This window comes from Bactrocera tryoni, chromosome 1, assembly GCF_016617805.1.
Source record: "Bactrocera tryoni isolate S06 chromosome 1, CSIRO_BtryS06_freeze2, whole genome shotgun sequence".
Lineage (NCBI taxonomy): Eukaryota > Metazoa > Arthropoda > Insecta > Diptera > Tephritidae > Bactrocera > Bactrocera tryoni.
This window is the reverse complement of record NC_052499.1, coordinates 18,368,285-18,394,299: the sequence shown is the minus strand read 5'-3', so window position 1 is coordinate 18,394,299 and position 26,015 is coordinate 18,368,285. Positions and strand designations below refer to the sequence as shown.

The following is a 26,015-nucleotide window of genomic DNA, read 5'->3' as shown; positions in this document are numbered from 1 at the left end:
ATCATATGTGTGTGCTTGCTAAGCGCGCATCCGTACGAACTTTTATGCATGTCTGCATATGTTGTAAGCGTATTTCCGTTGCAGACATTAAGTAAATGAGACGAAAAACAAAGCAATTGCAAGAGCAGCCCGTGCAAAATGTAGAAAAAAATTATAATTAAAACTAAAAAAAATTCCGCTACAAAAAAAACGCTTTGAAAATATTCGCAGTCATAACACATTGACCTGGTTCTGCTGCTTCTGCTTTGGAAGTCATTAACTCATCGCGCTTTAATTTTTTAATTATTATTTTTTAAGTATATACATGTACATATGTACACACATATACGAGTATAAATCATAATGGCTTGGGAATTCAACAAGCAGAAATGCTAATATAAAGTAAACAAGCTTTGCTTGTGCTTTAAGGTGTGGATGCGCGTTAGGGTGATGCGTAAATTACAGAAAGTAAAAATTGACAGCGGACTACCTATACGGAAGTTTACCTGAAGAGTGACGCGGGTACTCTCCAAAGATCTTGCTATATCTCTCTCTCTCTCTATCCGTCCAAGTGGAAGTAACAAACATAGAGAAACCAAAGCTCTATAAAATAACTACGGAAGAATAAAGAATGCAATCATAATGGGTTGTCAAAAAAGTCTTGCGGTATTTTTATTGAATTTTCTTTTTTATTGAAATTGAAATGAATTTTTGATGACTCATGCCCAGCTCTTGACCGATGCTACGGCTGCAACTATGCCGGTCTCTTTCGACCAAGTCAGCGATTTTATCGCAATTTTCGACGACAGGCCTTCCGGAGCGTGGCGCATCTTCGACCACCTCTACACCAGAACGAAAACGTGGAAACCACGATTGTGCGGTGTAAATGGAAACTGTATCGGGTCCATAAACTGCACAAATTTTATTGGCGGCTTGAGATGCATTTTTGCCTTTGTCGTAGTAGTACTGTAAAATTTGCCGTATTTTCTCTTTATTTTGCTCCATGTTTGCGACGCTATAACTCACGAAAGACCTTAACAATCACGAACGGCAATCAATCAAACAAGTGTTAGCGCGTGAAATGAGCTTTCCAAAAAGGTATAGCATGACCCGATGCGACGAATAAAACTAGAACTACGCGCTTTCAGCGCCAACTAGCGAAAATACCGCAAGACTTTTTTGGCAACCTATTATATACAGATATCCACGTGGCACAGCTAGCCTACCTTAACATGGATAGTACTTAGAAACATTTTCGGTCACAAACAGCAGATGAGTTGGCCAAGTTAAGAGGCTCTCAAGACAAATCTGAGGCGGAGACAATACCGTGCGCGCTAGGCAATATCAAGAGGAAGCCTAACACGCAATTTGAACAAATAGCTCAGAAGAAAAGGAAATCAACATTCGTTGTGACAAAAAAGAAATTATAAATAAAACGCAGAATATTGAATAATTTATCAATATTTATTTTTTCGCCTTCAAAGCAATCCCCACCAGATGTAATACACTTACGGCAACGATTTTTCCAATCCTCGGAACACTTTTCAAAAGAACTTTTTGGGATTGAATTCAGCTGCTTCAGCTTTTGTTTTGTTTTGTTTTGACTGAAAACGAGCTCCACAGAGCGGTAATTTCAATTTGGGGAACAAGAAAAATTTACAAGAAGCCAAATCTGGTGAATACGGTGGGTGATCGCTGGTATTTATTGCGTTTTTTGCTTTAAATTCGGTTACAACCGCACTCTTTTTGAAAAAAAAAGTCAGCTTTATCGGGGCGTGTCGAGCAAGAACGCATTTCATAGCCAAAATATCCACCAAAATCATTCGAACGGACGCGCGGGAGATGTCGAGTTCATATCGTTCACTTTTTTAATATTTTCATAAGTGGAAGAGTCGACGTTGGTCTGGAACGAGGCATGTCTTCAACGATCTCTAGGTTTAAGTTTCGCTAAAACTGAATCACCAACATTCGTAACGATGCCGCACACGAAATTTGGTTAGAAATAAGAAATTTTACACAAATTCTTTATATGATATTTTTATCCATTGTAAAAATCCAGATGTACTGAGGTGAACCGACTTAAGCAGCTGCTGTAAACAAACTGGTTGGCAGATTGTGCGGAGAATTTAAATTACAATCTTAGTATTCTTTTGTCACAATGCATGTATAACCAAATCCGAAATAACTAAGCAGATATGGCATGGAGTGTTAGAACCGTTAAATTAATTTAGAGGACTACCCTAATAAAAATACACAACGTTGTATACAAAGTCAATATCAATTACTTTTAATTTTAGCAAATTATAATATTAATTTTCAATACTCGTAAATTATAAAATGAGATTTTATATATCGTTTGTTATTCTGTTTTTGTATTAAAAAGTGTAATGCTCACCTTGACTTTTCTGCATGTTATATAAAGTAAAGCAAAACTGTAAGAGACGACACAAACAGAAGAGAAAAGAGACAGATAAATAGTAGACAGAGAAGGAAAAATCGCTACAGAAAAATATATTGTTAAAAACGGCGTATGATAGAAAGATATTAAGGCTTTAATACATCAATTATATGAACTCTTTGGAGATGGAGATAATCCTTCTCAGAATCACAGAAGTCGTGAGATGTTCGCAAAAAATGCTATATAAGGCTATTACAGCAGTCAATTCTGATGCAGAGTTAAAAATAAAAAACAAAATCAGAAAGGCTCCTCCAATGCAAGGTTGAACCTTTTAAGTCCTCTCACGCTATTATGACCGAAGACGGCTCATTAACACTTATCTCTAAGAATGCTACAGCCGAAAAACCGCTTCTATCAAAAAAAAAAAAAAAAACAGTATAATATATCAAAGCGTGGATTACTTTCGCCAAAACACATGGAGGAAGTGATGAAAATTTTTGAAAAATAATATTAGGGAGCGCGGAAACAATGTACATCGTATTGGACCCTATGGTAAATTGTTTGTTTATCGAAAGGCTAATGCTTAAACCCAAGATACACAAAGAAAAAAAAAATGAATAAAACATGGTGGAGTAATGGCATGTTATGAGGTGCGTTTTTGTCTTATGGAGTAGAACCGTTGTTCAGAATTGATGGTCGAATTGATCAGTATTCCTATTTAAAGATGCTTAGACTCTCTCTTTGAATCAATGCCTATAAATTGCAAATTCATGCATGATAGTGTTCCGAATTATGCAGCGAGGGCAGTAAGGGATTGCTTATCAACCAGAAATACTGTTGTATTAGAATGGATAGCGCATGGACCCGATTTTAACCTGATAGAAAACCTCCGGAATGACTTAAAGTTAATATCAGGCAAAAAAAAATAAATGATTCCGATGATCCTTGGGCTGGTGGAGAGCTTACCTCGCACATGTCATGTGAGCTGCGGCCGAATATCGTGGAAAAGATGGGCCGAAGCCGAAAAAACCACGTCAAAGCGAGTCCAAAAATCAAGGTTATTTTGACAGTTTTCTAGGGTTATCGGTGTGGCGCACTACGAATCCCTTCGGACCGGCCAAACTCGCAACAGCAAATACTATTTGAGTGTCATGCGTCGTTTGCGCGAAACTAATCGTAAAAAGAGGCCGGAATTTTGAGCCATCGCATACTGCATTGATTCCTCTCGATTTTTCGCCAAATTTTCAACCCTACCGTGCCGCAAATACCGTTTTCGCCTGATTTAGCTCCATATGGCTTATGGTTATTCACCAAACGACCGTTCTGAGGACACCGGGTTGAAGACATTAATTTTGAAATTATGAACAAAGTCTTACTATTTTTTGCCCATTGTAGTATGTATTATGAAATTTACGAGTTACAATAATTAAAGACAACTAAATGGTGAATCACATATTTTTTTAATGAAGGTGAAATTAAAATTAACGACTGACGTGCTCTTGTAAACTCTGCTAAAATCGCGTGAGAGGTATCTACGCCAATAAAGAAGATGAAGAAATTAAAATTAAACATTTTCCAAATCATTTCTTTATGAAATGAGAAGTAATCGCTTAACATTTTTCATATTCGGCCCGTCTTATGTCTAGTGTCCGCGATGACCATGCAAACGGTTTCACCGAACTCAGCGAATGCCGTAGAAGGAAAAATAAAAAAAAAACAGAACAACACCAACAGACGGTACGAATTGATAAGCAGTTTCACCTTCCGTACCAACCATGAGAGTTCTGTTTTCGAATTCTACACATTTAAACTCGACCGGCCACTTCAAAATTTGCTGACTTCCGCTGAGTCGGCATAATGTTGAGCGACAGAACAATAAAAAGCTTGGCAAATAAAAAATGTTGATGAGAAAAAAACAAACAGTACCGTTATAACAGCAAAGCAAAATCAATGAAATAACTGGAAAAGAGCAAATATTTCAAATTGTTAAAGTTGGTGATCGGCAAATATAATCATTATTGCGTCGTATACATCTGTAAATATTGTTGTTTTAATGAACGGTAGATATTCCGAAACGTTATTCGAGTATTTCAGGTTTAACAGCGCAATGAAACATTTCGTCATAGAAGTGGTTCAGTTTATAGAACAAAGGTTATATTTTACGGCTAAGACGGTATAAGGCTCTGGGATCTGAAATATTTGCTATAAAGATTTGATTGATGAAAAATTTAGTTTTAGAAAATTTATTGAAAATAAAATGAAACAATTATGGCACTATCATCATGGGTTGCACGAAATTCACCACGAGTTTTGAGGTTAAACCCCTACTGCAGATCGTGCGAGGGTTCCAGCCGCTTTGGAGCTTTCAATGTATGCTATTTAGTACTTTCGTGGTTTAGAGTTCGAATGGTGGCCGAACTACTGTATACCGTTATTGAGAGGCTAGTTTTAGGGTAAAGATGAGCTTCAATTTTTAAAACAATGGCTAGTAGTTCCCAACCCATCATTGTTTGGTGATTCGAGAGCGAATCGAGACAAAACGAGAACACAAACAAAATGTCTTTGGATTCAAAATTGTGCACAGTCAATTTTCTGACAACATGACATGATTAGATAGTATCGATATATTTTCGAACCATTTGAAAAGTAATATCAGTATAGTACTTGCAATTTAAGGTCAAAATTTTCATGAACTACAAAGTTAGAGCAACGTTTCGTGTAGGAATACAAAGCGTTTTTAACGTTTTCGGAACGAAGCTAAGAATCTCGAGGTTTAATAGGTACCAAATTTACTAAACTTATTTTACGCTGATACTAACTGATCGCTGTATAGTGGCGACCCACGCACGCAGGATGGGGCTGACAGATCAAGAATACTGCAGGAAATGACTAGCGCAGGGCACCAGAGTAACCATCCCTTCAGGTGTCGAAAAACGTTGGCTTCTTAGTTTATTTTTTACGTATGGGAATAAAAAGAAATCCCTTGGTGCCAAGTCAGCACAATACGGTAGATGACTCTTCAAATCGATGTTTTCAGAGTTCAAAAATGCAGTTTTCTCAAAGAATATGTGAGAGTTCGCATGATCCGTCTTTGGTGGTAAGTTTTCCTGATTTCTTTAAAGACAACTGGCAAACAAATGATTGCAGAAGTGGTTTGTTGTATTGAATGTTTGCTAATCCTACTAATATATATAGATTTCTTAATCTCACGATAGGTAACATGACGATCTTGCGAACAGCATCACTAGTTTCCGGAACATCAATTGATTTTGAACGAACTTTAATTTAGGGGAGGATGGAGTCATGTGTAAAAATTCAATTAAGTGAGGAAAGTTCTCTGATCGTCACTCACTTGAGAGCGGCCTGAAATGATTCTTTTACATAGGACTTAAGCTGCTCACGACTTCCGGCTTAGACCAAGTATCCTCTGGGTAGCCAAAGAATATCCGTTTGAGGGCGAGCTAAGGTAAGAAAGCGAACCATGAATAAATATTTTAAGTTACTGTAAAAAAGACAAAAAGCGTTCATATATCAACACATACTGAGCTTCAAAAAAAGTTATGATCTGCCTGATTGAAATACTAGTGTTGCCAATTCTCGAAGCATAAGCAGTAACCTTCGTATGATATTCACATATCACATTTGGCCATTAACCAGTAAATAACTAGCAGAGACATTATCAATAACCAGCAGATACATTACACATTTCAACATCTGTCCTTAAAATTTAAATCTCTGTGATAGCTTGATATGGATTTCTAGCCAAGAATATAAACTGTACGGCCACATGAGTTCGTGATGATTTTTGAAGATTAAAACGTATCAGTCAGTGTGATGTACTCACTGACTGCTCTACTTGAAACTAGTCTCTCATACATATATATGTATGTATTTATGGGCGCCTAATATTTAGTTGCCTTGTGCAGAAAAAAATAATTGAAAGCAATACTCTTTAGACTAGAAATTCAAAGTCATCGTTTAAATACAAATTTATTTCAATTTTTCATTTAAAACTAATTTCCAGCGAAGCAAACTCTCCACTTATAAGCTGTCGCTAAGCAAAAGTTTTTGCTTTCGAATTCATTGGCCGAAGACCAAAGGCAAAGTCGGCGAAAATCAATTATTCATCAGCTCCAGCTGCTGACTCATAAACTGTGTCTAATGCGAACTTATTTCAAAAGAGACTTACATACAAACATACAAACATTTTAAGATTGCCCTGCTCATTGATTCGCATCTTTAACACGCAACTCACTTTGCATAATATTTGGCACAGATTTGGCAAATAAGGCAAAAAGGTCATTGAAATTTAATGAATTAATATTGCGGCGCCGCGGGAATATTACCGATGAACATATTTAAATTGGGTGTTTCTTTGAATGACTTATTGTTGTAGTAAAAAGAAGTTAGTAGATGACACAGGGCACACAATTAAGCGGGTTCGCCTTGATTGCCTTATGGATGTCTCTATATATTTCAGTACCTCTTGAACTGGCTTGGAACTCTCTGATGGGGAAGTGCAACTTTTTATTGAAATATCTAGTCTTGCTTTCCTCTGTACTTCAGTATTAAGCTCCTAGGCATATCGGAAAAAACTGAAGTCTGTACTTAAAAAAATGTTCTCTGAATCACTTCAGGTGTTTCTTAATAACAGAGTTCGTCAGACGACCATTTAGTGTTACTTAAAAGCATAAAATCTGATATCATGTTTTTTGTCGATAGTTTCAACTAGATATTTGGTGAAATATCTCTACGGATTTGTGGTAAACGCCATGAAAATAGTCAAAAGGCTAATTGATTTCATATCTTCTCTCGACGAACACAGTCCAAACTCCAAGGGTTAATCGTTATTCCCGTTTTGTTATATGGTACAGAAGCTTGGGTGATGACAACATCCGATGCGTCGACGTAACGAGATTCCGAAAGAAAGTTTCTGCGAATATCGCCTTCGATGGAACGATGAGCTGTACCAGATATACGACGACATTGACATAGTTCAGCGAATTAAAAGACAGCGACTACGCTGGCTAGGTCATGTCGTCCGAATGGATGAAAACACTCCAGCTCTGAAAGTATCCGACACAGTACACGCCGGGGAAAGCAGAGGAAAAGGAAGAGGAAGACATCCACTCCGTTGGAAAGACCAAATGCAGAAGTTACTGGACACGCTTGGAATCTCCAATTAGCGCCAAGCTACGAAAAAGTATAATGACCGGCACGCTGTTGTAAACTCGGCTATAATCGCGTAAGCAGTGCCTATGCCAATAAAGGGAAGAAAACATTTCATGAGATGTTTATTGGTGCCAGAAGCTAGCACGTAGAATTTCACATTGCCTGCGAAGGGTTGACAGAATTTAGACATAATTACTTGTTGTTGACAATGATCGCATCCGGAATATATGGGGATAGTGGTTATACGCAGCTCTAACCTACACCACATGAAGTCGGACATGTACATAACATAACCGAAAGAATTGAGGACAGAGAAGCTCAGAGTCAGAGTAAAGAATCAATGTTTTAATATAACAAAAACCAGCGTGACGAGCTGAATCGATTTAGTCGTTTCTTCTGTCATACTTAGTTTTTAAGGTATCGATCTGAAAATTTTCACACGTTCATTTCTCTACAATGAGCTGATCATTCTATACTGGCTCGTTATGAGATATACATAGCTATCACACAATTTGGTTGATCAAATTCAAGTCCTTGTGTGGAAAACTTTTTGATGTGATGAGATATCTTTACGAAATTTTGCGTGAATTATTGTCCAAGGCAACATTATAATATTGGAAGAAATTCTTCAGATAAGACCGCTAGAATATATAGCTGCCATGGAAACAGAAAATTTGTCATGGTAACGTGAAAACGGTGCAATCTCCGAGGGAATTGTTCAGATCTCAGATCGGATCACTACAGCATATTTCGATCATACTAATTGAACGATCAAAATCAAGTTGTTACAGGGAATATTTTGTATGCGTGTTGCAGAATACAGGATTTTTGTTAGCGGTGACTTGTAAGACTACTGACTTGGTGGAGGTGGCGTTCTATGGCATACAGACCTTGGAAAAATCATTTTTTTAGATGCAAACTCGGTAATTGTGTTATTATTTTTTACTACAAAAACAATTAGTTACGGTAATGGTAGGCTTACGTCAGTCATCTGTTATTTTTATATTTTTGCAACCTGTTATTTTAAGATGTTCTTCCTCATTGATGTTAAGCGAACAGTCTGTTAACATTTCGGGCACTTTAAGCAACCGCTGAGCGTGCTTTTTGTAGGATTGATATGAAAAAGACTTATAAAAGTGTCAACACTCATCCGGCTTTTAGCAAGAATAAGAAAAAATATAAAAAATATTTGCGAGAATAAACTTTTAATAGTCGACTTTACACGTGTATGTCCCACCCTTATTTGTTCAAATAATTTTAATGGTCTTAAATGTTTTTATTTACAAACAATTCATCATAAATTGCTCACTCGCGTTCAAGCGGCACTTTGACAATTGGCAAAAATTCCCATACAATTTTAGCAAATATTTAACTTAAAATACATCTATACGCTTACATACGCACATATGTGTGTACGTGCGTACATGAACAGCGACATTTTTATGTCGCAACATAAACGCTGATTCTCAGACCAAATCTAAGATGTACTTGTGGATTTGCGCACACTTTAGATAATTGCGCGCATAAAAAATCATACATTTATCTGGCTGGCTGGCTGTCTGCATGAGTCTTTGTGTGTGTGTCGCTGCCGTGAAAAATCGCCATTATGCGAAATTTGAATGTGCGAATGTGTCTTCAGGGCCTTTTCGCCAGAATATTTCAATGTTTCGGCGAGCCGTTGACTAGCAGCTAGCTGCCAGCTGCCTTTAGGCCATATTGTTGTTGCTTTTTTCGTGTTTCTGCACTCTTCGTCAGCGGCATTCAGCGTTATTGAGGTGTAATTTTTTTGTGGAGCCAGTGCGTGGCGCGCGCATGGAAATAGTTTTATGTGCAAATTCGCGAATTTCAAATAAAATATTCTATGCAAACATGCATATGTATACAGTTAGGCTTGTGTATGTGTATGTATGCTTATATTTACTCATATGTATATTTGTATTAAACTAAATGAAAGTGATTTTCGCTTGCAATTTTTTGCGTTTGCGCCACTTGAGTGCCTGCCCCAAGCGTATTATATTCGCTCGGCGTATAGCAAGCAAGTACATGTGTTATGCGCACTTTTGAAAGTAAATATTATTTATATATGCATTTATGAGCGTGTATGGCTACATATTAAACATGTGTATTTCGAAATTGTAGATTTTTAAATACTGAACAGGGCAGCGTAACGAGCTGAGTCGGTTAGCCAAGTCCGTTTTTTGACCATATATCTGTATGTAAGCGTGCTAGTCGCTCAGTTTTTGAGATATCGAGTTGAACTTTCGCAAACGTCCATTTCTTCCCAAGCAGTTGCTCATTTAGCGGAACCGCCGATATCGAATGACAATTGGGTATAGCTACCATAGAAACTGACCAATCAAAATCAAGTCTTCGTGTGGAAAACGCTTTGATTCGCTATTTTTCTTGCTCACCTTCTAACGGGGGATACTGAATTGAGTACTTTCAGAGCTGGAGTGCTCTCATCCAGCCAGACAACATGACCTTATCAGCTGTCTCTTAATACACCGGAACTATGTCAATATCACTGCTTGTCTTGTATTGCTCATAATTCTACCGAGTAGGGTATTCGCCATTGTCAAAGCACAATGCACGACAAATCTTCATCAAAACTTTTCTCTCAACACTTCTAACACCGTCTCATCAGTTGTTGTCATTGTCCATGCCTCCACACCATATAGCAGGGCGGGAATAATGAAGGACTTATAGAGTTTGTTCGTCGAGAGAGGTCTTTACTTTTCAATTGCCTACTCAGTCCGAAGTAGCACCTATTATCAGGAATTATTCTGCGTTGGATTTCCAGGCTGACATTGTTGGTGGTGTTAATACTGTTTCCAAAATAGACAAAATTAGCTACGACTTCAAAGTTATGACTGTCAACAGTGACGTGGGAGCCAAGTCGTGAGTACGACGATTGTTTGTTTGAAAACAGGAGATATTTCGTCTTGTTCTCGTTCACAACCAGACCCATTTGCTTCGCTTCTTTGTCCAAGCTGGAGCAATCTGAACCAACGGCGCGGTTTTTGAGGCCAATTATTTCAATATCATCGGCGTACGGCAGCAGCTGTACACTCTTATAAAAAATTGTGCTGTCTCGATTCAGCTCTGCTGCTCGAATTATTTTCTCCAGCAGCAAATTGAAGAAGTCGCACGATAGGGAGCCGCCTTGTCTAAAATCTCGTTTTTTATCGAATGGCCGGAGAGGACCTTCCCGATGCGGACGGAGCTTTTCGTATTGCTCAACGTCAGTTCACACAGTGGTATTAGTTTTGCGGGGATACAAAATTCACACATAGCGGCATAAAGGCAGCTCCTTTTCGTGCTGCCAATGGCAGTTTCTCATTTCACGGGCCTTTTCCAAGCTTTGGCGCATGGTAAATAACTGGTCAGTTGTTGATTTCCCATGTCTAAAGCCACAATCCACAGTCCGATCAGTTTTTTGTCGGTGGCCTTCTGTCTTTCACCCACCAATAGGACCTTACATGAGATATTAAGAAAGTTTGTGTGCAGTCCTTCTTTTTGTGGATTGAGTTTCATTCATCGAACCGACCATATACTCTAAAGAAGCGGATACATGCACCTTGTCACTTCTTTGTCGCCGTATTTGAAAAGCATGGGCCGTAATCCATCGGTTGTTACCGCTTTTTTGTTGTTTAGGCAGGTAATTTATGTACCAACGGCACCATAGTCGGGCAGTGGTACGTCTATTCTATCATCATCGATTTAAGAATCGGGTTCGTTAACTCCAGATGTTACACTTTCACTGCCATTCAGCAGGCTGGAGAAGTGTTCCCTCTATAACTTTAGTATGCACTGAACTTCAGTCACTGGATCACTACTTTAAGAGCTGCAAGATTATGCTCCCGTTTTGGAACCTCCGTTAATCTTCGAGCCTTTTCGCAAAATTTTCGAGCATTCCAGCTGTTGGCCAGTTCCTTAAGTTCTTCATACTCACGCATTTCGGCCTCTTTCTCTTTTTTTGTTGCATATGTGTCTCGCTTCCCGCTTTAACACTCGGTACCTATTCCACCACGCTCGTGTGTAATTGAATATCTATATATCTATATAATAAAAAACTCCCTCAAATGGTGTATTTCATATTTTCGCACCTCCGTGCAGCTTTAAGTTGCACAACTAATTAAAAAAATATCAATTTCTTAATTGCAGCGCGATGTAGCTGACCTAAGCTAACTTTAAAATGAAGCACACACACACATACATACGTGTAATTGAAGCATACGTGCATGCCTAATTGTGTGAGCGCTCTGCCTGCAAGCGCCGCTGATTGGGAAATATCCATGAATCAGTTCAATGGAAGCGTTAAAAATTATATAGTGCGCTCTATGCATGTGTATGTATGTATATATACATACATATGTGTTTATGTTGGTGCGTGTGCGCTTGCTTTATTATAGTTTAAGTTTTTTAAATATTTGCCTGCCATGTGTCAATACCATTCATGCACTCAACAAAAGGCAATGCTAAACATTTTGCACGCTCAGTGCACAAAGAGTATACGAGCACAAACAACAACAATCACTAAACTTGATGCAAATACCATAAAAAAGGCAAAAACATAAAAGTTGCGGAAAAAAATCCCAAAAGCTCCACATCTCGTCGCATGATGTTTCGTCTTGACCTTGAAATGCTTTCCATTCGCAGCGACAATGAGCTAAACGTTCGAATGCTCGCACATACATACATCCATACATACATAGGTGTGTATATGCGTTTGCTCGTGCGAATGTGGCGGCTTTTGTTGTGGGATTTAACGCCTTTATTAAGGCGGCGACGCGGACGCACGCAAGCACAAAGCACAAACGCACAAGCCGAGATGTAACTTCGAATATGTCCGTATATGCGTGTGTGTATGTTTGCATGCAAATATATGCACGTATGTGTTTATTATAAAGTTTATCTTCTCATTACTTGAAAAGCGCTTGAACTTACCTGTGGCTTTTCGGCATGGAAGAACAGCCAGTCACTCTTCTACGGTTTCAGTTTCGGATTACGAACAGTTAACTTTCAATTTTTACGCCACACTTCCTACCGTACACTTTGCAACACACAACAATTATTATCGTATATACGTATGTATGTGACCGCAGAATGCTGCTTTTGCAGAATTAAAAGGCAAAACGAGAATTGCGGAAAATATGAGCAATCGCCAAAGGCGTTGCGTTTCGGTGTGATGAATAAAAACGTAAACAACAAATAAAAGCTGTTTAATCACAATGTTTCTACTTTTGGCAATTCAATGTTTATTGTGGTTTACGATCTAAAAAAAAAATTGTTTTTTTTTATTAAACTTTATTAATTATTTAATTGAAATTATTATTATTAAAATAAATTGTTTTTAATTTAATTTTAAAATTTGAAAAGTTACGTAAGAATTACATTAAAAAGTTGTGATTTTAAAATTAAAAATATTTAAGTTTTTTAATTTTATTTCATTAATTATTTAATTACAATTTTTTAATTTAATTTTGAGACTTGAAATAGTTATTTTTCTAATTTAATTTACAAAGTTTATCTATAATCTATATGACAAAGTTTTAATTTTAAAATAAAAGAAAATTTATTTTAGATCTAATTTTATTAATTATTTGATTACAAATTTTTATTTAGTTTTAAAATTTGAAAAACTTATGTTACAATTATATTACAAAATTTAAATTTTAAAGTTAAAAATATTTAAAAAAAAATATTTAATAATACTAATAATACCAATTATTTCAATAAAACTTTTTGAATTTAATTTAAATCGTACAAAAGGCTTTTTTTAAAAACCAATATTTTTTTATTTAATTTTATTAATTATTTAATTAAACAATTTAATTTAATTTTAAAAATTAAAAAAGTTATACAACAATTAAATTGAAAAATTTGTTATTTAAAAATTAAAAACTAATAATTTTACTTTATTAATTTTATTTAATTAATTTAATTACTATTATTATTTTTGTTTAATTTTAAAATTTAAAAACTTATGTTACAATTATATTAAAAAATTGTGACTTTAAAGTTGAAAAAATTAATTTTTTTTTAATTATATTATTTGTTTATTTATAGTCATAGTTTTATTAATTATTCTTCTTAGTCTTATTAATTATTTAATTAGAAATGTTTAATTTAAGTATAAAATTTGAAAACAATACGTAACAATTATGAAAAGAAATATGATTTTAAAATTAAAAAATTAAAATTTCAATTCATAGCTTATTACAGTTCCCTTTTTTAATTAAATTATTGTTTTCAAAATAAATATCTTTATTTTAATAATTAGTAATTAGCTTAATTTCAATTGTTAACAATTTTAAAAGTACTTTTTTTTATTTTTTAAATAATGCAGACGACGTTTACTTTAATCGATTAATTAGTAACTGTTTTCAAAATAATTAAAAAATAAATATTTTTTATATAAAATTTAGATAATGTTTTCAGTTAATTTAATTTAATTTATTTTAATTAAATACAATTTTTATCTAATTAAAGTTTTTGGTTAAAAACACAAAGTTTTAAGTTATTTTTTATCTTAATTTTCAGCGCATTTATTTTGTTAATTTTTTCCGGAATTTTTTGGTTTAATCAATATTATAATTAACTTATTATTATATAATAATTTAATAACCTTTTTATTTTATTTTATTTTAGGTAATTTCTGATTTTTTCTGAATTAATCGGTTCAATTATTATTAATTATAATAATTTTATTAATTTAGTTAATTTTATTTAATTTAATTATTTTTTTTTAATATTTAGTTTTTAGTTTTTTTTAAATTTTTTAAAAATTTTCGTCTCAATATCTTCTCATATACACATAGCAACTATTAATTTTTTTTTTGAAAAATATTAATTTTTTAACTATATGCACATATATCTTAATTTTCATTGCATTTATTCTTTTAATTATTTTCCGAAATATGTCGCTTAAATTAATTTTAATTTCATTAAATTTAATTAATTAAATAATTTAGTAAATTTTACTTTATTCCATGTTTTCCTAATATTAATTATTTTTTCCGTAGTTAGTATTAACTCAAATAAATTTAATTAATTTAGTCATTTTTATAATTTAATTTTTTTGTTATTTTTATATTTTTTAATTTTTTTCTTTTTATTTTTTATTTTTTTTTTTAATTTCTTTCGACTCAATATATTGTATTTTGCTTTCATAATTTTTATTAGCAACTATAAGTTTTTGTTGAGAAATATACATATTTTTAAATCATTAATTATTAATTTTTTTCCGAATTATTGCTAATTTATGAAAAGTTACTAATTAATATTTCTAATTATTTTTTATTTTTTTTTTATTTTCATGAAACATTTTTATTAATTAAAAAAATTAACTAAAAATTTACTTCTTTTTATTAAATTTCCTCGGAATTTTTTCATTAACTAAAACTTTATAATTTTTTTTTGTTATTTTTTCTCGGAATTTTCGCTGATTTATTTCTATTTGATATTTAATACTTGTTTTTGTTTAAAATTTTTCCTTCAAATTTTGATTTTTTTTAGAATTTTACCTTTAAATGAACTCTCTATTTCACGAAATCACGCTGAGTTGCGCTTAAATCTTATGTATAAACAAGCACATACAAACATATGTACGTATGTACGTGTGCAGGTGCTTCCAAATATGTTTGTTAGCACATATGCGCACTGCTGGCTCAAAGAATCGTATCAACGAATAAACACGTCCGACTCGTTTTCAAACTGTTGCAATAATAGTGGCATCAACAAAGTGTGTACACACAGCTATATATAAACACAATCAATTTGTATATGCATGTATGTATGTGTGTATGGAAAACACCCAGAAGCATGAAATGAAAATGCGTCAGCTTGTTAGCAAAAGCGAAATATAAGCGCCGTTATGGCCAGCTATGAATTGTTGCAATAAATTGTATACACTTGCCACTTGCCACTTGTTTGCCGAAACAAAAACAAAAAGTATAAATTCTAATTCACAAACAAAAAATGTTCTCATACAATTTCGATTGCTTTGCACTTGCACCGTCGCTTTTTGTCGAGTTAAGTTGGAAAACGCGCGTGTTTCTGAACCGCTGTTCAATCGCAGACTGATCGCAACGCCTGAACGCTGAGCTCAGCACAGCAAAATTTACAAACTTGGCCAGTTCCAAAAGCAGAGACGCTGCTCGCATTGCTATTGTTGTTTTGTGTTTTTGTTTTTTTTTAGTTTGCTTTCCTCACTTTCAGCGCAAGTCGCGTCGCCCATGTAAGCCGCGATCTTTTGTATTTTCTTGGCTAATAGGCAGCTTGTCCATGCATGCGCTCGGTCTACACCAACACCAGCGAGCGTGTAGAAAACAAAAGATCGCCTTCAACTATTTTAAAGCGACAGCATCGTCACGCGTGCAAAGTGCTTTTCTCGACGCTGCTCTCAAAACCAGTTTGATTCTATAATACACTGTGAATGTAAATGAATACAGCTTTGGGTTGTTCTTGTAGGCAACTTGCGATCAGCACTTTTTCTTTTAAAGCTCTCATTGAGGTTTGAAACTTTAATATGAATATTACTTTGTGCGCTCTCATTGAGGTTTGAAACTTTGATATGAATATTACTTTGTGCGCGCGGTTGCTGTCTTCGCTTAAGCATGACTTCAATTCAACGAGTGCACCATAAGCTACGAATTTTCAAGCTTGATTGATGAAAGAGCTATCTTATATGAAGACCTCAGTAATATTGTTTGGTGTTAGGAAATTATTTTTTTTTGAAGCTGCGTCAAATTTTTATTTTATGTGAAAGATGGTACGTAAAGGAGGATGCTAATGGCAACCGGAATTAAGTAGATTAGATCTAAGTGCGGCCACGTGCGGTCTGGTGCAATCATCTAGAAACTGTAAGCTATGCCATCCATGCAAGCGGTTCTTCAGATATGGGCTTGAGAAAATAATTCCTCGTTTTAAGCAAAAGACGTAATAGATCGGATAAATATGAGACCCAGCGCCCATGCAGCCGATCGTTCAGATATGATACTTAGCTTTGCAGCTTCACCAGTTAAGCAGCTAGGAAGGCGAAATTTCGCTAACATTATACTTACCTCGAATAGAAAATTTATGGTGGTTATATGTATATATCCAGAGCTTGCCTGGCTTGAATTTCTTTTCTTTTAAAAATGCTCAAAATATTGCAGAATTATGAAGACCTCAACAAACTGGCGTGTTTTCCATTATTTTATATAAGTATATAATGCCACGAGCAACTCTGAGAGTAATCACCTTGGCCTCTATACACTTGTGTCAACATTTTTGGCAATCCTCGAAACAGTTGCTAAAGTCAATTTCCGGAATAGCCTTCAATGCGCAAAGAGATTAACGTTTAATGTCTTCAATTGACTGAAAACGGTTTAACCGGAGCGGTCGTTTGAATTTGGTGAATACGATGGTTGCGGCACGATATTTATTGGAAATTTGGCGAAAAACTCACGAGAAACCAACGCCGTATTCGACGATGTATTATCGTGGTGCAAAAACCAAGAGTTGTCGGCCTATAATTCCGGCCTCTTTATACAAATGGCTTGACGCAAACGACGCATAACACTCAAAAGGTATTCCCTGTTGACAGTTTGGCCGGTCGGAAAGAGTTCGGAATGCAACGTACCTCGATAATCGAAGAACTTTTGGACCAGCTTTGATGAGGTTTTTTGGGTTTCGGATCACCTTTGTCACGATATTCGGTCGATTGATCCGTGGGCTGATTCAGAAATAGTTTTTTGGGGGGAAATAAACATTTACTTGAAACATAAAGATTATTACATTAAATATCTTAGTCTTTGTACAGTTTAATATGATGGTGGAAAAATTTCAAATCGACCTTCTAATATCGCATTCTACTACATTGAAAAAACACATTATGAATAGTAGACGTGCCGGTGACATACTTTATTGCAATGTTTAATACTGTAGTCAGTTCGTGTATTGAATAGAAAAATCTCTCAAAGCAAAACTATGTGGGGCTAAGTTTTGAGAATCTTACGAGAACTTCTTCTGTAATGACTTCAATGTTATCTTGTGTGTGCTGCAACGCCAGATCGATCAATCTATCTTGAGCATGTTTGTCCTCAGCCACGTTTTCATGCGGCGAAGTGTCGAAAAAGAGCATTTAGAGCTCGCATTCGTCACAGGAAGTGTGCAGAATATAACAAGAATAACGGGGTATAGGTCTTCATCGCAGTTCTTCAACGTTTTCAATGCAATAGTCAGTAACTTGTTGCCTTTTGACTTTTGTTTCTGCCCCTAATGGCACTGCCAGTGATCAAGTTCACCTTAGAGCTTCAAACGTCGTACGAAGTTGTCATTATCCAAAAAGCCTCTGAATCTATCTATCAATAAGTCAATAAGATTTTCCATTTTTTTGGTTTTCAAAGCACATACCTTTTCTGGAAGCAGCCAACTGAGTTGAAATCCATCCAATACGTCCCTAGTAAAGTGCATCTTCAAATCTTCGCCGATTGTATCTAAAAGAGGAATGTACACTGAGACCCTGTAGTATTCTTTTTGGTTTTTGCGTTTTGTTTGTCGTTCCTTGTTTTCTTCGTCAACTTTCGGTTCTGCCGCTTTTTTTTTGTATCTGAATATCCCCCTCTAAAGTAAAGTCCTCTCTCGAAGAACAAAAGCCAAACTCTATAAGTCGTTCATAATTCCCGTCCTGCTATATGGTGCAGAGGCTTGGACGATGACAGCAACCGATGAGTCGACGTTACGAGTTTTCGAGAGAAAGGTTCTGCGAAAGATTTATGGTCACGGCGAATATCGCATTCGATGGAACGATGAGCTGTACGAGATATACGACGACATTGACATAGTTCAGCGAATTAAAAGACAGCGGCTACGCTGGCTAGGTCATGTTGTCCGGATGGATGAAAACACTGCAGCTCTGAAAGTATTCGACGCAGTACCCGCCGGGGGAAGCAGAGGAAGAGGAAGACCTCCACTCCGTTGGAAGGACCAAGTGGAGAAGGACCTGGCTTCGCTTGGAATATCCAATTGGCGCCACGTAGCGAAAAGAAGAAACGACTGGCGCGCTGTTGTTAACTCTGCTATAATCGCATAAGCGGTGTCTACGCCAATTAAGAAGAAGAAGAATATCCCCCTCTGAGTTCGCCGCTGATTCCCGCCTGTTCCGGGTCGTAAGCATAGATCCAAGACTCATAGCCAGTAATAATACGTTTCATGACATCCTGGTAGTCGGAAAGCATTGTTTCGCTGACGTTAGCGAGACGCAGTTTTCAAAAAAAAAAGTGATTTTGGAACTAATCGTGCCTTCACTTTGCTTAGGCCCAAATAATCTTTCGAAATGGTTTTCACCGATCCTCCCGATATTCCAACATTGGCAGTAAGATCTCTGACTGTTAATCGTCGATTCTCGAGCACCACTTTATTGACGTGCTGGTCATCAGTTGATATTGATGGCCGTCCTGGACATGGTTCGTCCTCAACACGTTCTCGACCCTCTTTGAGTAATTTGTACCAATCAAAAACCCTTGCTCGCGACAAAAAATTATCACCGAAAACCTTTTCCAACATTCTGAATGTTTATATTGGCGCAACCACCAAAGCGGCTTATTTTAATAATACCACAAACGCCTCAACTTAGTGAGAAGCCAATTGACTACCACCATTTCAATATATGTAGATATGTATATGCATACAAACAAACACATAAACACACCTGAGCCGTTAAACTCACCTTGACACTTGCCAATCCTGCGCGCCAACAGCATCAAAGAGCCTGAATGGAGGAGCAAGATGCTAGAAATTAGGTTAACGCAATCGCTCAGCGCATTACACATAAACACACATACATACACGCACACACATGGGGAGACATACAATAAATAACTGGCAAACAGTTTTATTAAAATCAGCTATAAATAACAAAAGAACTCGCTTATTGCAATTTTCTGCAAACGTGACGGTTTTGTTTTTGTTGTAGACTAAAAACAACATACAACAAGAACAACGAGAGAGCCAGCAGCAAATTCACACACTTTAGCAACAATAGAAATTTTCCAGCTGCACGCGTACGCCAGCGAAAAGCGCACGGGAGACGCGCCCCGAACGCCAAGTGGCCGCGCGCCGCAGAATCATTCGAACAAATGTTGCAGTTATAACGGAGAATCAGCCGTACGTATATGTGTGTGTGCGTGGATGCATGGTGGTCGGTGTGTTTGTCCCGCTTCTGCATTGAAAGTAGGTCATTTGTGCAAAAGCGAAAGAAAAACAACAAAAGCGGAATAAAGGAAGAACGAAAAAAGAACGAACGAACGAACGGGAGAATTAAAAAGAAACCACAAGTGAGAATTTATTTATTTAACTTAAACGAAAAAAATGTGCAACTTTTCTAATAATGAATTTCACTTTTCATGTTATAAGCCAGCACACACATACATACACACACACACACACATATGCATACATACAGTGGTAGTGTCATGCATGTGTGTAGTAGTATTTGTTTAAGTTTGCATGTGTGCGCAGAAGTTTTCGCTTGAATGCAGCCGCGTGCTTAACCCGCCGCCAACCTCATTTACTTTGCATGCTTCGAGATAAACTGTTGATGCCTTTATGATTCTTCTTCTGCTGCCATTCTTTTTGCTTTCAATAAGCAACCGTTGTACTTATACACATACATACAAACATAGTTACAAACTTATATACATATAATATATTTTATAATATAGATTCTTATACTTACATAAGTATATGCCTCTGCGTTGATATGCATGCGTTGCTGAGCGGAATTCCAAGGCTTGTTCGAGGCTTAGTGTGAGAAGCATATTTTGAAAGAAGATACGTTATAGAACTTACAAATATGCTTGCGAACCCACTGAGATGCTAAGCACTATGAAATATGCGGCTTTCTAAAGACCCAAAATTGACAAGTACAATATTTTGTGTGTTGATGGTGGTTTGATATTGATGTATGTATCTTCAGTTTACATCTACTCAGACTCTTCTCCTTGAGCAAGCTGATTTCGATGTATCGCTAGTTGATCAAAAGTATCGACAATATACTCTTCCCTTCATATTTATATATCATAAGAGAATCTGGTGCGTTAGACTTCCAGCTGAAGTACTAGACTTGAAAACTGAAACCTTTCATTCACAGAGTTTGCCTCTCTAAGGACAAGCTGGAAGCTTCAAATATATTGCGCCTTAAAGAAGCATCATATTCACATATAATATAAAGCTTTCTGAGGACAAAAATTAGACGGGTATAATTTTTTGTATTTTATGGTGGCCAAATCTTGGCACATGTTCAGCTTTCATCCTCCAAGACTTTTCTCAGTAGACAAAGTGATTTTAAAGTGGCACTTTAATAATCCCAAAGATATGAATAGTATAGTATTCTCTTCATATCCGTAGCCAAAAAAAAATGATGGGTTTATATGATTGTTTGAACCAACAGATTTCTAATTGATGTACTTGACTTTAGGTTTCAGTTAAAGCAAAAACTGAAACCTTACACATATAGAGTTTGCCGCACTAAGGATTATCTGGAACCTCTCAGTATATTTTGGCTTTAAGAAGCACCGCATTTAACTAATCGGGCGAACAAAGCGAATGTTCACATATCTTCTTCTTCTTTACTGACAAAGCATCGCTTAAGCGGTTATAGCCCAGTTTTCAACAACGCGCCAGTCGTTCTTCCTTTTCGCTATATGATGCCATTTTAAGATTCCAAGTGAAGCCAGGTTCTTCTCCACCTGGTCTTTCCAACGGAGTAGAGATCTTCCTCTTTCTCTGCTTCTCAACGGGTACTGCGTCGAATACTTTCAGAGCTGGAACGTTTTCATCCATTCGGACGACATGACTTAGCCAGCTCAGCCGCTGTCTATTAATTTGCTGAACTTGGCCTCGTTCACAACCAGACCCATTTGCTTCGCTTCTTTCTCCATTAAGCAAAAAGTGGAACTAACGGCGCGGTTATTGAGGCTAATGATTATAGAAGATAGTACCTGCTTTATTCAGCTCTGCAGCTCGATTTATTGTCTCCAGCAACAGATTGAAGAAGTCGCACGATATGGAGTCGTCTTGTCTAAAACGTCGTTTGGTATCGAACGGCTCGTAGAGGTCCTTCTCGATCCTGACGGAGCTTTGATGGAGGATGGAGTCATGTGTAGAAGTTCGCGCGAGACGGAAGACGGAATTGTAATCAGTTTCAAGCTATCTTCATAATATGGATTACTATAAAAGAAGTGCGCTCATTCTCCTATTTCAACCCTTGATCGGACGGTTAATATGTAGACTTTGCCATTGAAACTGTCGGCCACAGAACCATTGTTCCATTCTTCTCTACTAAAGAATGAAGACATTGTGTTTAACTTCTTATGGATCAAATTTTCTTGCTCGAATTGCCAGTGTAGTCCAAGTTCATTAACAAGGCCAAATATAATATCTTACCCGAAGTGACGTCGAGCCTGTCTCATTGCCTCATAATTGAAACGAATATATATAGACCGGCCATCGAGGATGACCAATACAGCCTCATAATTTTGTATTAAACTTCCAGATATATTTTCTGAAACTCCTTCAAAATACAAGCCGTGCTCAAAATAACCTCACCAATTAGCCAAGTAAAGTAATGTCCTCTTCCAACAATAGTTCTCACTTTAAGGACTTCTTCTAACACCCATTCAAGCCCAGAACTACAGCAGCCGTAACCAAACCATTGGGATATCTATCACATCAATAAAAATTTCCGGCCTCAAGCCCAGTTTCACCGTATGATTTTGGTTTGTCGAAGTGGTGCTGCTTCAATAGCCCGAAAATCCGCATTTGTTTACTCGTTATATTTGCAAGGCTTTGTCCTCTCGTCTTTATTATATAGAGACATTTCCGTTTGCCCTCAGAAAGCTCATTCTTAAACTTTTTGAATAAATAAAGAAGGCCCATACTATAATTAAGAGATATTCTGAGTTAAAACCTTCACAAACACCTTAGCATTATTTTACAGAATGTCACTTTGTTGTTCGTCACTGCTCAGTTTTGACTCTGCACTCTTATCCAAAAAATCTATTATAGAAAGCAACAATCTGGATAGCTTGAATTCATTACAAGAAAGTATGTGGTTAGCTCTTTAAAATTGTATGATCGCTTGCTAGTCTAAATTAAGTGGAGATTATGCTCGTCTTTGCGATTTACACCAGTTACCTTTTTCGAATCGCTAGTTACCAAGGTTTGACTATTCGACGACAACTGTGCCTTACCATAAAAACTCTCAATACCTTAAAAATGTGGTATGCTCACTTGGCATAAAAAGTAACAAATGCTAGAGGAAGAGCATAAAAATGGTCTTATATTAGGGTCTTTAAGATTATATATGGATTTCAAATCTCAAAAACTCGTTATTTCATACCCATTCACACATTTCCGAACAAATTCTCCGAAATTTATACTAACTCCACTGCTACACACAGGTTTAAAAATTTTATATATTTACTTCATATTATTATATATGTATTTATATGTGTCAAATGTGCATATGTTTGCTTGCATATTTATTAAGCCACTTGTGTGTGAATGTTTATAAACCGCTTTTTTTCAATTTGCCACATTTTTCATTTTCATATAAGCCGCGCCATCAAATCAGTGCCCATACTTGAATACCATTCGCTATACAATGTTCATATGCGTTTATGTAGATACTTGTACATATGTATGCATTTTGAAGTGTGTATATGTTGATGCTTTGAATGCAACGCTTGCATCTTCTTATCAAACCGCCGATGTTGCAAAGCTATCAAAACTAAAACCGGCGCACAATGATCAGCACAATATTCTATATGGAGCATAAATATGGAAGCGCTGGCCATTGAAATAAGAGCACTTATGGCGTTTTGTTTGTAGTTTAAGTTTGAAGTTATAAATTAAAGAAAAAATGTTTTGACAAGGATTTAAATTAAATAATCTATAACCAGATTTTGGTCAGAACAGCTTGTATGGCAGGTATAGGTCATGGTGATCCGATATGAACAATTTGATGATACCGTTACTTTTGGCAATAATCCATACCAAAATTCTTGAAGACACCTTTGTCAAACAAAAAAGTTCCGATACAAAAACAATTTTTTGAAAAGTCAGTTTCAAAGGCAGCAATCTGAATAGTTTGCTTCCACATTGCACCATTGCCTTGGACAATAGTTAATGCCAAGCTTCATGAATAAATCTTGTCAAATAAAAAACTTTCCTTACAAGAACTTAATTTCGATCGATCCGTTTGAATGACAGCTATATGTGGTTCCGACAGAAGCGTAGCTTCGTTAGGAGCAAAGAACGTGGTCAAAACTCAGATCGATGTCTTAAAAACTGAGGGACAAAGCCGCCTCTACTAATTATTTTATTATTGAAACTTTTCCGAAAAGTACGCTTCTCAGGAGAATTACAGAAACAGGTCTTTTCAAAAGCCTCCATCCTCACACATACATGGCGCTACTAGTATTAAATCTATCTAATACAATTGTCGGATTATTAGTTTACGCATTATACCATTTTGAATGCAGTAACATTTATTATAGTGAAAAAATTCATAAAATTTACTATCGCATGTTGATAAAATACTGCTTTTTGAAGAAACAATAAAACAGTTGAAGCAAAAACTCGGCTTCATCACGATTTTTACACTTGCCTCAGCTAAACCAACCCTCAAGAATTGATATGCTAAATTTAGACGTAGTGAAATGAGCGCCGAAGATGATGAATGATCAAAAAAATCCACAAATTAATTTTGGATAAGTTGAGTTAAGTTGTTCCAGATGGCAGACACTTCAAAGATATCAACTGAAACTTCTACATCATATTATTCACGATCATTTGGGTATAAGAGAGCTCTGTGAAAAGTGGGTGCTGCTCGAGATCACTTTTGACCAAAAACTACGACGAGCTGAAGATTCAAAGCAGTGTTTGGAGATATCCAAGCGTAATGAATCCAAGTTTTTGAGTCGATATGCGACAATGGCTGAATCATACTCCATCTTTTCACTCCACGGTCCAATCGACAATCATCCGATTGGACTACACACAATGAACTCGCTCAATATCTTGGGCTTGGAAAAATATTGTATAACAGAGGACTGACAAGGTTAATTGCTTCATATTTTGAGATGCGTATGGAAAGGTTTTTATTGTCTACGTTCAAAAAGGTAAGGACCATAAAGACCGCCTGTTACATGGCTTTAGTGAACCGTTTGAAGGGCGAAATAGCTTAAAATGACCGCATTTGAAGAAAAATTAAGATGCTGTTTGGCCAAGCCAGGGTACCGTGTCACAAGTTAGTAAAAACGATGGGAAAACGCCATGTCCTGGGCTTCGATTCGCTTTCACATCCATCGTATACTGCAGATCTCGTCCTCTGCGACTATTTTATATTCTCAGATCTGAAAAAAATGCTCCCTGGGACGAAATTTGCTACGAATGAAGATGTGAGCGCCGAAACTAAGCCCTATTTGAAGCAAAGGACAAATCTTACTTCAAAAATTTTATGGAAAATCACCCATGCAGGGAACTCAGTTAAAAACAAAAAAAAATGGTAGAAAAACGTATTTTACTATGGTCAGCCGGGACTTTTCAATTGACCTATTAACTATGCATGAAACACTTAGCAGAAGCTTTGATAAAGCGTTGCCTACCATTGGGCTCAAGATCTCAATTTATCGAAGTCACACACCATACACAGTGAGAAAAAGTAACAATAAATGTAGAAATATTAATGTATGAAATTCAAAACAAGATGTAAAATTTTGAAGAATTTAACATATGTATGTATTTTTTTCTGACAAATTAATTTAGTGCTCTATTTCTATGTTTTTTTTTTTTGTTTTGCAGATGAGAAGACGAAAAGTTCTTACCGCATCGTCATAGTGTCGTCACAGCAATGTCTCGAAGAAACTGTGAAGAAAAACATTCGTTGGATGCGTTTGACATTTATGTGGTTACTGATTGTAACTCAGGTACGATATTTTCTCAATTTAATATGTAGTTCATTGCAAATGGACATGCAAGGTGTATCTGTTGTTATAGATATACCGGGAACCCGACAAAGTTACTTTTTGTGTGCCCACTGAACACTGGCGATTGATACCGAAATGTCTTCCACTTCCCGCAGCTATCAATTCATTGGTCTCGGGGGCTATGGCTTTAAGTGACGTATTGCAAGGTTTTCTTCGACATATTACGGCGTTCAAAAGAGGTTTCTCATCCTAAGTCTGTCTAAAATGGATAAAGTTGGACGAAAACTTGACAGGGCCCTAATACAACTAATATTAGGATTTTACCTCAATGAAATCTATATAACTTAATATAAAGTTTTGCCAGCAGCTGAAGGAATTTCCCTGTCATTAAGTTTTGCAAGTTACAAAAATACCTTTAATGGCAAACCTTATTTGATTATCCGCGATTTAAGTCAACAAACCGACATGTGACGGCTTTTTTGGATACTTCA

At 36.2% G+C, this 26,015-nt stretch overlaps 1 protein-coding gene across 2 annotated transcripts in view; it reads right to left on the bottom strand.

The window, feature by feature from the left end:
* Window positions 1-15,639, bottom strand: part of LOC120768989 (ABC transporter G family member 20) — a 175,894-nt gene extending 160,255 nt beyond the window's left edge. For both annotated transcript variants that reach the window (XM_040095826.1, XM_040095834.1), the window contains exons 1-2: window positions 15,076-15,639; window positions 12,497-12,824 (exon numbers count right to left, since the gene is read on the bottom strand). The gene's annotated coding sequence lies outside the window, so the exon portion shown is untranslated. The remainder of the gene's footprint in view (window positions 1-12,496; window positions 12,825-15,075) is intronic.
* Window positions 15,640-26,015: the final 10,376 nt, after the last annotated feature.